We start from the raw sequence: 10,227 nt of genomic DNA on the forward strand, positions 1-10,227 counted from the left end.
TGGACTTTCCTGAGAATATGAGTTCCTCTGCTACACTGCAGTTTTTCTGCAGTCCTGTTTAAGATGTATAGGAAGATTTCAGTGTTAGTCCTTTGATGTCCAAATTGAAAATTCTTTAGTTTATTTCTGTTTTCCACATCAGTTTTGATATGCATTTGGTTTGGGATATATAGTTTTGCCTCTTTTCCTTTTTGATGTTCTGGGAGATAGGTGTACACCTTTCAGACGAGCAGGAAGTGCTTTATCTCTAATAGAAATGTGTTATGACACATAATGCTCTTATTGATCTATCGTGGTGGTGTCCTCAGATACACTTTCCTTGCAGAGCTTTTTTCGGGGCCCAGAGTTAAAGAAATGAGCAGCTGAAGTTCTGATAATCCCAAGCTAATTCTAAATCACACTCATAAGTCTAAATATAAAGCTAATAGCAAGATGTGATCAGGGTTTGCATATGTCAGCTTCATTTGCAAAATCAAATTCTGACAGGAAATGGAAAACAAGAAAATCATTCTCAAGAGGATCCTAATAACTCCAAAATTTGAATATTTTTATCTTTTTTCGTTTGATCCTCTTTAAGGATTAATACAATGTGCCAGGACGATGCTCCCTACACAGGAAACTTAACAGACAGAAAATAATGTTAAAAGGTTGTATATCACAGCAGAATGAAAAAATGTTTGCCACAAGAGGAGAATGAAAAGTGAATTTAGAGGAAATGATTGCTTTTTCATAACTTGACTATTTAACAGCAGCAGGCAGGAATCGTCCTAATTTTCTCCGAGGTATCAGATTGGCCACTAATTAGTCAGCGGGAAGGAAACACAGCAATATCGTTCTGCGCGCCGTCGTATGACGTCCCCCCACGGGTGACGTCCCCTTTGCCAGCCCGCGCGAGGGGCTCAGGGAAGGCCCGGCGCACGCAGCATGGCGGCCGCCCGCCGCCTTGGCGGCCATTTTGTGCGCGGGCGCCTGCACGGCGCGGCAGTGGTGGCAGGGTGGCACCGGCGCTTAAATAAGATATTCACCCAGCAGCCACGCGGAGGCGGTCCTCTTCCTAATTCCCCCGCTGAGAAGCCTCCTTCCAAAAGTGTCCGTGTCTTCCCTGAAATACCTTCAGGTCCGTTATCTGGGAAGTTCCTTGAAACATTTACCGTGAAAGGGCATCTGTGAGAAATTCCTTGACTGGTACAGCTGGAGCAACCGCTGGGAATATTTGTAAGAGCCCATAAAACTGAAAAGACGGTTCGTTCAAAGGCCAAAGACCTGGTGGATGCATCCCAGAAGCACAGCTTGTTTTACCACCATGGGCCCGCCCGGCCGCGCCGACGCCGTGCCCAATGCCGTGAAACACACGCAGGCGTTTCGGCCTTGGAATGGAAAATATCATGAGAACAGTTTTGGTAACGATCCAGGCACGATCTGTAATAGGATTAGGTATCAGCAGCAGGCCTGGGAGTTGGGGTAACTCTTCTCATGCCGCAGGGCTTTTCCCTGTCGTCTTTCTCAGCACGTGCCCGAGTCACTTGCTTGTTTCGGCGCAAAGTTTGAGCTCCGTTTTCTTTTTTCGGTTTCCGAATTAATTCTGTATAGGAGGACTTGAGTGCGAAAATAACTTATTTTAGGCTCGAGTCCAAAGTTACTTTAAAATAAGCGTTAAAGTTAGTGGGACCATTCAAGCTGCTTAAAGCATATACTTCATTTGGACCCCCAGAGCCCCAAGCACAGTGCAGTGAATGCAAACTTTGCCTTTAAGTTCTGGTCCTCTCTCAAGTGCTGCTGGTCTCCTTGCTCCGTCATTGCGCTTGGAGTACAAATGCTTTAATTCCAGCAGAAAACCCGACCCTGGGACTGTAATAACGATGCTGTCAGATTTGAAGATGTTTTTAACAAGCCCCAGCCCCTCTTCTGCGTAGAAAAGTTTATTAGAAGATGAGTGAGCACCTTCACTGGGTTTTGGAGGGGATTTGCATCTCTGTTTCTGTTATTGCCTCAATTAATCTTTGTTAACTTTGTGGTAGGTTTAAAAAAAGCGAGCTGGGGTAAATGTGTGACAGCTAGGACCAACATTACATGAGATCGCCACTGTTAAGACTGAAATCTCTTCAGAGCAAAGATTTTATCCATTTTTGTGTCTTCTAGATAAGCGAACAGCTTGACAACAGCAACATAACCCAAATTAATTATTCAAAATCTAAACATCTTTCAATTTCTGTGTTGCTATGCTCTTTAAAATAATTCACCACTGTTGTCTGCCTTTGGTGCAGCCAGCTATAAAGAAAAATGAAAACGCCCTCACATTCCATTAAAATACTTCTTCACCTTCTTGTTCTTTTCAATAGGCAAAGTTATCCTTCCTCGAAACACAGGCATAGTTCAGGCCATCTATTTTGTTCCACAAAGGCTGTTTTTAAATCCCGGAGAACAAAGATATTTCCTATGAGTCAAGGCAAATTCCTCCCTTCAACTGTGAATATCACCATCAATCTCTTGGCCAGAAGAAAATACTTACCCTCTTTTCCTTCCTGGCTGGTTCCTGGAAAATTGCGTCAAACCTACCTTTTTCTGTTGATTTATTTTCAGGAAGTGAAGTTACTAACTCAAGGTCAGAATCTTGTTTGTGACTTTGCAATTTTTTGCATGAACCTTGTGATTCAGAACGTTGTAATTGACCGCGAGTAGAAAAGTGTACAGCATCGCGGGTATGGTTTGGTATAGAGCGACAGTCCTGGGGTCCCTCAAGGCTATGGCCCAGGCCGATCACTTCCCTAGGGAATAAGTAAGTTTTACGTCTTATATTTGTCGCACCAAAACTCGTCCCTGCAAAAGCTTTCCATAAGAAGAAAGAACGTGTTTCTGGAGAGGGGCACACACACATATGCTTGTGTATTTGATCTGTGACTGTTTAGAAGAAGGAGGAATGACCTGCCGGCCGTTTGCCCGTAAAGGCTGCTGCGGGGCTGCGCCGGCTGCTGCATGGCCCACGGCTGCTGCACCAGCCGCTGCTGCCCACCACTTCTCGGCCGCCCTGGGATGCTTTGCCGTGCCAGAAGCCAGCGCTCCTTTGTTTTCCAGGATGAGTTTGCTCATTGTCAGCTTGAAAACAAGGACAGGGAAAGGGTTATGTACCTTTGGCTAAGAGTCAGAAACAAGTGGAGTCTGAAAAAACTTATTCGTTCCTTTTTGGCTTATTTCTAATGGTTATTCACTCTAAAAATCCGTGTTCAGATGTCGATCTGGACCTCCATACTACCCAGACGAGTTATCTCCTTGATTTCACCGAGCATATAAATGCTAGTAATTGCTCACAGTCAGCAGGAAAGGGTTCTGGCTTACAGTGATTTATTTTATTCCTTATGTTAATGTGCCGGTGGGATAGCTTTGTGGGCACTAAGTAACAAGACTGAAGTAATGACTCAGGTTTCCCTTGGAGACTGTCAACACGTACGGTTTTCTCCAACCTTTTTTCACATGATTTCAAAATCATTTCAAATTATTATGAATATTTATTAATTGAGCTGCTTTATGGGCTGGGCTGGCTGGTGTTCAGTTCTTCACGCATTCAGTTTTACGTACCTTGTCCAGGATTATTTCCACAAATTCCTTCCTCCCCTCCTGTTCAGGGAAAAGCAAGGAGGCAAACAAATAATGATGAAATCACTTTGGGATTTCTGATGTTTTGCACAGACGTTCTTCTCATCTCCCTTCTCATTTATCAGTGGGTCTACTTTTTCTCTTTTTCACAAGCATGAAATCATTCTCTTTTTCTGTTCCTCTCCTGGCCTTTTTTTCCTTCTGTGTCTTTTCTGGCTTGCTTTCCTCCCCCATGGCTTGTGGCTTCAGCGAGCCCCATTGCCACGTAACGGCTCCTTTCCTTGTGCAGGATAACTGGCTGCCGGCAGCTCTCGCTCCCACCCGCCAGGTACCACCAGGCAGGCACCTTTGATCAAGCATCCCTTTCGTTAGCACACACTCGAGTTTTTGTCTCGGACACCTTTCTCTTTTGGGCAGCTCAGCCAGTTCAGTGACCTGCCCACCCCTTCGCCTCTGCGGCATCTTTCCGCATCCGCCACCTCCCTGCGAGGCTGCAGGGGGAGTGGGCTCACGGACATAACACCCGCTAAAGGAAAAAAGCACAAATCCCAAAGATTTGCAAGCCAGGTCAGCGTGCAGCGTAACAGGTAAGCATGGCCGAGCTGCAGCGGGAAGATGCAGAGAAAACTTTGTGCAGTTATATTTTCAGTTACGCTCTCCAGTGTTGAAGGCAAACCATAGTTTAGTAGCATTAACGCATCAGTTGGCTGTCATACTCACTGCCAAGATATCGTAATATTTCTCACTGTTTTTTTATCACTGAGTCTTTCAAAAATTCCCCCTCTTTTATACTTTCATAAAATACGGTAGTCAATTTGCTAGACTGGGTGAAAAGGACCTGGGTACTTCTTTGGAATCAGTTCGTCTTTACAGTCTATGAGAAGATCATATGGGAAATTCTACAAAGCAAATGAAAAGCAAAGACATTTCTTTGTAGGAAAAATGAAGTGCTAAGAAGTTTGTAAGACCCTGTGAGAATTTGAAAAGTGAATGTTTCTGGGTGCCTGTGGTGGGAGGGAGAAGGGAAAGCTACAATGCAATGTCTGAAGAAGAGCGAAAGAAGTGAAAGCAGAAAAGATTTTGCAGAGGAACTTCTGTAGTTTCAGTTCTGTGTTATTGGACTATTTTCCCTGTGCACAGACAGGGGAAGCACCATGTCTAGTCACTTCAGCAAGGCAAAAGTCTGAATCACGGGCAACTCGACTCAGATAACAGCAGCATTGACAGAAGCAAAATCATCTGTAAAAGTACTTTAGGTTCCATGTGTTTAAATCTTCTCAGTATTTATAAAAATATGAAGGCAATCGAAGTAGTTACTCCAAGTAGTTGCTGATGCCTTTTTCAGAAGGATTTCATGGTTCTCCAAAGTTTCTGGATGACAGCGATAGGATCTGATTCTTTCCCACACTTATCCATATGCAAGTAAGAACGGAAATACTTCAGAGGTTTAGTTTTGGTCAAGTTGCTGCTAGAAAATGCAGAAGAGGGCTGCCGTCCCCTGCCAAACTAAAATTTGCAGGGGAGGACAGATGGATATTTTAGCAGTTAGCCACGCTCAGACATAATAACCGTCATAGGACTTCTCCACTGGGACTCAGAGATAAGCAGTGTGTTGATCCAAGATATGGATTGTCTAAATGGCTTGAGAAATTTAACCACAAGATGGAAACTGGCTCTCTTAAGTGCAGGAGTAGTGAAGTGCTGCATTTGACCTACCACAATGGCTGGAAATCTGTGGCAGCAAAAAACCAAAAACATTTGTTTTATGTCAAACTATTGACTTGGTTTTGAAACACAGCTCATATGCTAGTGTGACCCGGCTGGTGACATGGCCTGTATTTTCTTTGGTAGTTTAGGGGAGCTCACTGCAGAGCTTGGGGCTGGGTCCTGGGAAAGGAAAGTCTGCTCCATTTATGCCTTATAATCCGTTTGGGGTTGAAGTTGACTGTTTAAGGTCTGAAGGAGCCACGTATGTGAAATATGGCATACCTGAAATGAATGCTCTCGCAGAAGAAACAGAGATTAAAGGCCAGCTTGCTGCAGCTACCAGAGTGAGTATAGGCTTCAAAAGTACAAAGTGCAAGAGGAATTTGGAAAATCCTGGACCTTTCTGGGACTGAGAAAAATAAAGTAGGTGTGGGAGTCAATATTGGTTCTTGTCTGCTTTACTGGAAGAGGGACTTGTGGGCTTCACTTCCCCATTTGACTTTTTATTGTCTTTCCAGGTAAGTCCAAGTAGATTGGAAGAGCCCTTGTACCCTCTGTATTGGGTTTGAGTGGCAAGGTTTTGGTAGCGGGGGGGTTACAGGGGTGGCTTCTGTGAGAAGCTGCTGGAAGCTTCCCCCATGTCCGACAGAGCCAGTGCCAGCCGGCTCCAAGATGGACCCACTGCCGGCCAAGGTCGAGCCCATCAGCGACGGTGGTAGTGCCTCTGGGAGAACAGATTTAAGAAGGGGAAAAAGTTGCAGCAGGCACAGAAACTGCAGCCGGAGAGAGGAGTGAGAAGATGTAAGAGGAAACAACCCCGCAGACCCCCAGGTCAGTGCAGAAGGAGGGGAGGAGATGCTCCAGGCGCCGGAGCAGAGATTCCCCTGCAGCCCGTGGGGAAGACCACGGTGAGGCAGGCTGTCCCCCTGCAGCCCAGGGAGGTCCACGGGGGAGCAGATCTCCACCTGCAGCCCAGGGAGGAGCCCAAGCCGGAGCAGGGGGATGCCCGAAGGAGGCTGAGACCCCGTGGGAAGCCCACGCTGGAGCACGCTCCTGGCAGGACTTGTGACCCTGGGGGGCACCCGCGCTGGAGCAGTCTGTGCCTGAAGGACTGCAGCCCGGGGAAGGGACCCACGCTGGAGCAATTCGTGAAGAACTGCAGCCTGTGGGAAGGACCCACATTGGAGAAGTTCGTGGAGGACTGTCTCCCATGGGAGGGACCCCACGCTGGAGCAGGGGACGAGTGAGGAGTCCTCCCCCTGAGGAGGAAGGAGCGGCAGAGACAACGTGTGACGAACTGACCCCAACCCCCATTCCCCATCCCCCTGCACCACTGCGGGGGCTAGGTAGAGAATCTGGGAGTGAAGTTGTGCCCGGGAAGAAGGGAGAGGTGGTGGGAAGATGTTTTGAGATTTGGTTTTATTTCTCATTACCCTACTCTGGTTGATTGGCAATAAATTAAGTCAATTTTCCCCAGGTTGAGTCTGTTTTGCCCATGACAGTAATCGGTTGAGTGATCTCTCCTGTCCTTATCTTGACCCACGAGCCTTTTGTTATATTTTCTCTCCCCTGTCCAGCTGTGGAGTGGGAGTGATCGAGTGGCTTTGGTGGGCACCTGGCGTCCAGCCAGGGTCAACCCACCCCACCCACAGTTCCCAGTGCGCGCACACGGACACAGACATATGCAGGCCCCCCCCCCCCCCCCACGGAGTCACCCCAAACCGTGATCTGGCACCAAGCATGACTCATTTACTTCAAAAGGCTTCCTGGGACACCTGCGGTTTTAATAACCTGATTAGAAGAACTTAAGTCTTATTTGTGCTCGGAAACGTCATCTTTGCAGCGAGGCAATCTTTGGGAAGAGGGCAAGAGCCAAAATCCCACACAAGCGGGAAGCCTGCAGCCCCTCCGAGCTGGGCGACGGCAGGAGGCTACGGATGGTCCCCACGGGTGGTCGATGGGTGTTAGCGCGGATTTCACCGTTTCCTGCAGTCCCAATCTCTGCAGGTGGGCTGGCACAGCAGCGGGCTCGCTGCTTCTGGTGCTGCTCCTCAGCAGGAAATACCTGCACCCGGTGCCGGTCTCCGGTGACTTTTCGGCAGCTTCTTGTGACAGCTCCGTTTCCTGCGGGGGGTATTCTTAGGGACTTCCTCACCCCTTCCCCAGAAAAACTCATCAGAAATCCCTCATGTGCCATTTTCATTTGGAGTCCAGTAACCCTTGCGGAGCAACGGTTTCACAGCTGATGCTTCCCTGACGGTGGCAAAACCGCCAGGCAAATATTTTAGCAGCGGCTGTTTTCAAACCTGCCTTCTGAAGGTCTCTCTTCTGGCGGCTGCCGTTTGCCAACAGACACGGCACGAAACTCTCTTCACGCTCTGTGGCCGCTCCCCGTGTTTCCGCAAAGTTTCCGTGGCCTTTTTGACCTCGGTTCCGTTTTCCTCGGCCGTTACGCTGGGACGTGCTCCCCGTGTCCTGCCCGCAGTGGAAGCGCCTGCCCGTCGCTGGTTTTATCCATCACCCAAGTCCTCAGTGGGGGTTCGAGCCGGGCCACCAGGTCAACCCACTGCAGACAGGCTGAGGTGCCCCCCGCTCCCAGCCCACGTGAGACTTGTCTGTTTGTCCGTCCTGTGTAGCGACCTGGGCCCCAGCCCCGAGATAACGCTCTACCAGCACGTTAAATCATTTTACCGAAGCGGGCAGGAAGGAGCAATATCGGCTGTTCGCGAACTGGTATTTATTTTAACAAAATGTAGACGCGTGGTTGACCGCGTTAGCCCCGGCCCAGTAACTCCTGAGCATTTGGGAATACTCACAGCACCTCACTTGGCTCCATTTGATTTTGCTGCAATCTGAGCTGTTTGGAGATGATGCGAAGATTTTTAAAGATCACCAAAAAGCTAGTTATGTAAGCTACGCTTCCTTTCCAAGACCCATACTGAATTTCTACATTATTGTTCGTAACTGTCCAACACATATTACCTATCAATTTATGTTCTTCAATTGGAAAACCTTTTTTTTTTCCCTTTTAATATATGTAAATAAGAATGAAAATAAAAAATAGCACTTTTTTCTAATTTAGATAACATTTTCAAACATGGTTGATGATGCCACCTGTTACTGGGATCACCTGACTGTTCTCTTACTGGCATACATTTCTGTTCTTTTAAATGTTACCGAGCTTCAGATGTTTCTCCTGACATTTTCCATTACGAGTAATTGCAGCAGGGTGGTCTTTTTGTGCATCCCTGTGGAAAAACAATCAGCCTAAATGATTTGGCCCATCTGAGAGTAAAATCAGGGAAAAGAGGACGTTTTCCCGTAGTGAAATAATGAATCATTTTTCCTGGGAAAAGTTGCCCCTCCCGTTCTCCACAGCAGGGCTTCCCACTTGGCCAAAGGCTGGAAGGGCGAGAGGTGCCTGAGTGTGGAAGTGGGCTTCTCCGGGCTGTGGAAGGAGTCCACGTGGGACTGCTGGAATGCTGGGACTGGAAGGATGGCCAAAGAACAAGAAAATAAGGCTTGTAGTTAGAGGGAAGGCTGTGAGGAGACCGGCTGGGCAGAGACTAGGGAAATCAAAGGAAGGTGTTTCTAGCGGTGCCGGGATAAAGTGACTGCGGAAGGGTGGGAGCTGGACTCGGGCAGGCGTGGGGTTGCGAAGGGAGTAGATGAGGGGAGAAGGTGGCTCGCAAGAGGAGCTGGGAGAGGTGGTGCTGCTGGGGAGCTGGCAAACCGGGACTGGGGTCAGAGCAAGAGCGACGGAGCTGACGAGGAGTCACCTTATGACGGCTGAAAGCAGCTGTGCGAGAAGACAGAAGGAAATACGTGCAAAAGCAGGTGGGGTTCAGACCGTCACGCTCACGAGACCGAAACCAGAAAGGCGGAGGAAGCGGGCGCTGGGCACGTCTGCGCTGGAGATGGGGTGGCATGTCCACGTTCCCAGAAGGATGGGACCCGGGGCTTCCTCGCAGCATCTCAGCTCCTTCTGGCGCTGAAACTTGGGCACACGCCAAGCCCCCCTCTGCTCTGTTTCTGCAGAAAGGAAACCTGGGCACACAGACCAAACGGGAGCTGCGCTGTCCCACAAACAGGTACGCGAGCGAAGCCTTGGGGCATGACCTGCTGCGCCCCAGCTGCTGCGTGAACACTTGGGGTGAGGTGCCTAGGCACGACCGCAGGACAGAGCAAACTTGGCAAGGCTGGGAGGGAAGAAAGAGGTGAAAACTTCAGGGGAACCAGAAGAAAGTAAAGATGCCATCTCTCCCCTGCAGAGGCCTCAAGAGATTCCGAAATCTCAGCATTGTGAATGAACCCTAAGTGGCAGCTGGTCCCTTTTCTGGAGCAAAGGCCTTGGGGTGGGTGAAGAGGTTCCAAGCACAGGATTTTAGACACTGTCACACAACGTGATTTCTGTTTCTTCTTTTTTTTTTTTTTTTTTTTTTAATCATTGCACTGTCTCATTGATCACAGTGGATGAGCCAGCTCTTGGGAGGAATCAGTAGTGTGTAGAAAAGACTACTTCACATATTATTTAAGTTGATGGCAATGCCTGATTGCGGAGAGGTGGGCTTAATTGTTCAACTAGTCAAGCGACTTTCTAGGTCAAGGGCTTCTCTATTGCTAGGAAATTCCTGTGTGATGGTAGGCAAGTTGTAAGAATGAGCATTTCCAGACATGCTCACCCTTTCCAAGTGGCTACCTTGATGCCTAGGGTTCTTGTTTCAAGAACGATGATCACCCAAAACCTGTCTGCAGTTATGCTTCAGATGCATGTAAGCATATGGTGAAATACAAAATAAGCAAGCGCAGGACATTAAATTGCAGACTCAAATGTGTGGCTGCTTCACAGTGCTGCCCCTCCACACTTCAAGTCCCCAGAGGCATAGACAGATTAACACCTTCTTCTTACAGGCCTGCAACATTGTGCAA

This window comes from Aquila chrysaetos, chromosome 5 (genome assembly GCF_900496995.4).
Source record: "Aquila chrysaetos chrysaetos chromosome 5, bAquChr1.4, whole genome shotgun sequence".
Taxonomy (NCBI): Eukaryota; Metazoa; Chordata; class Aves; order Accipitriformes; family Accipitridae; genus Aquila; species Aquila chrysaetos.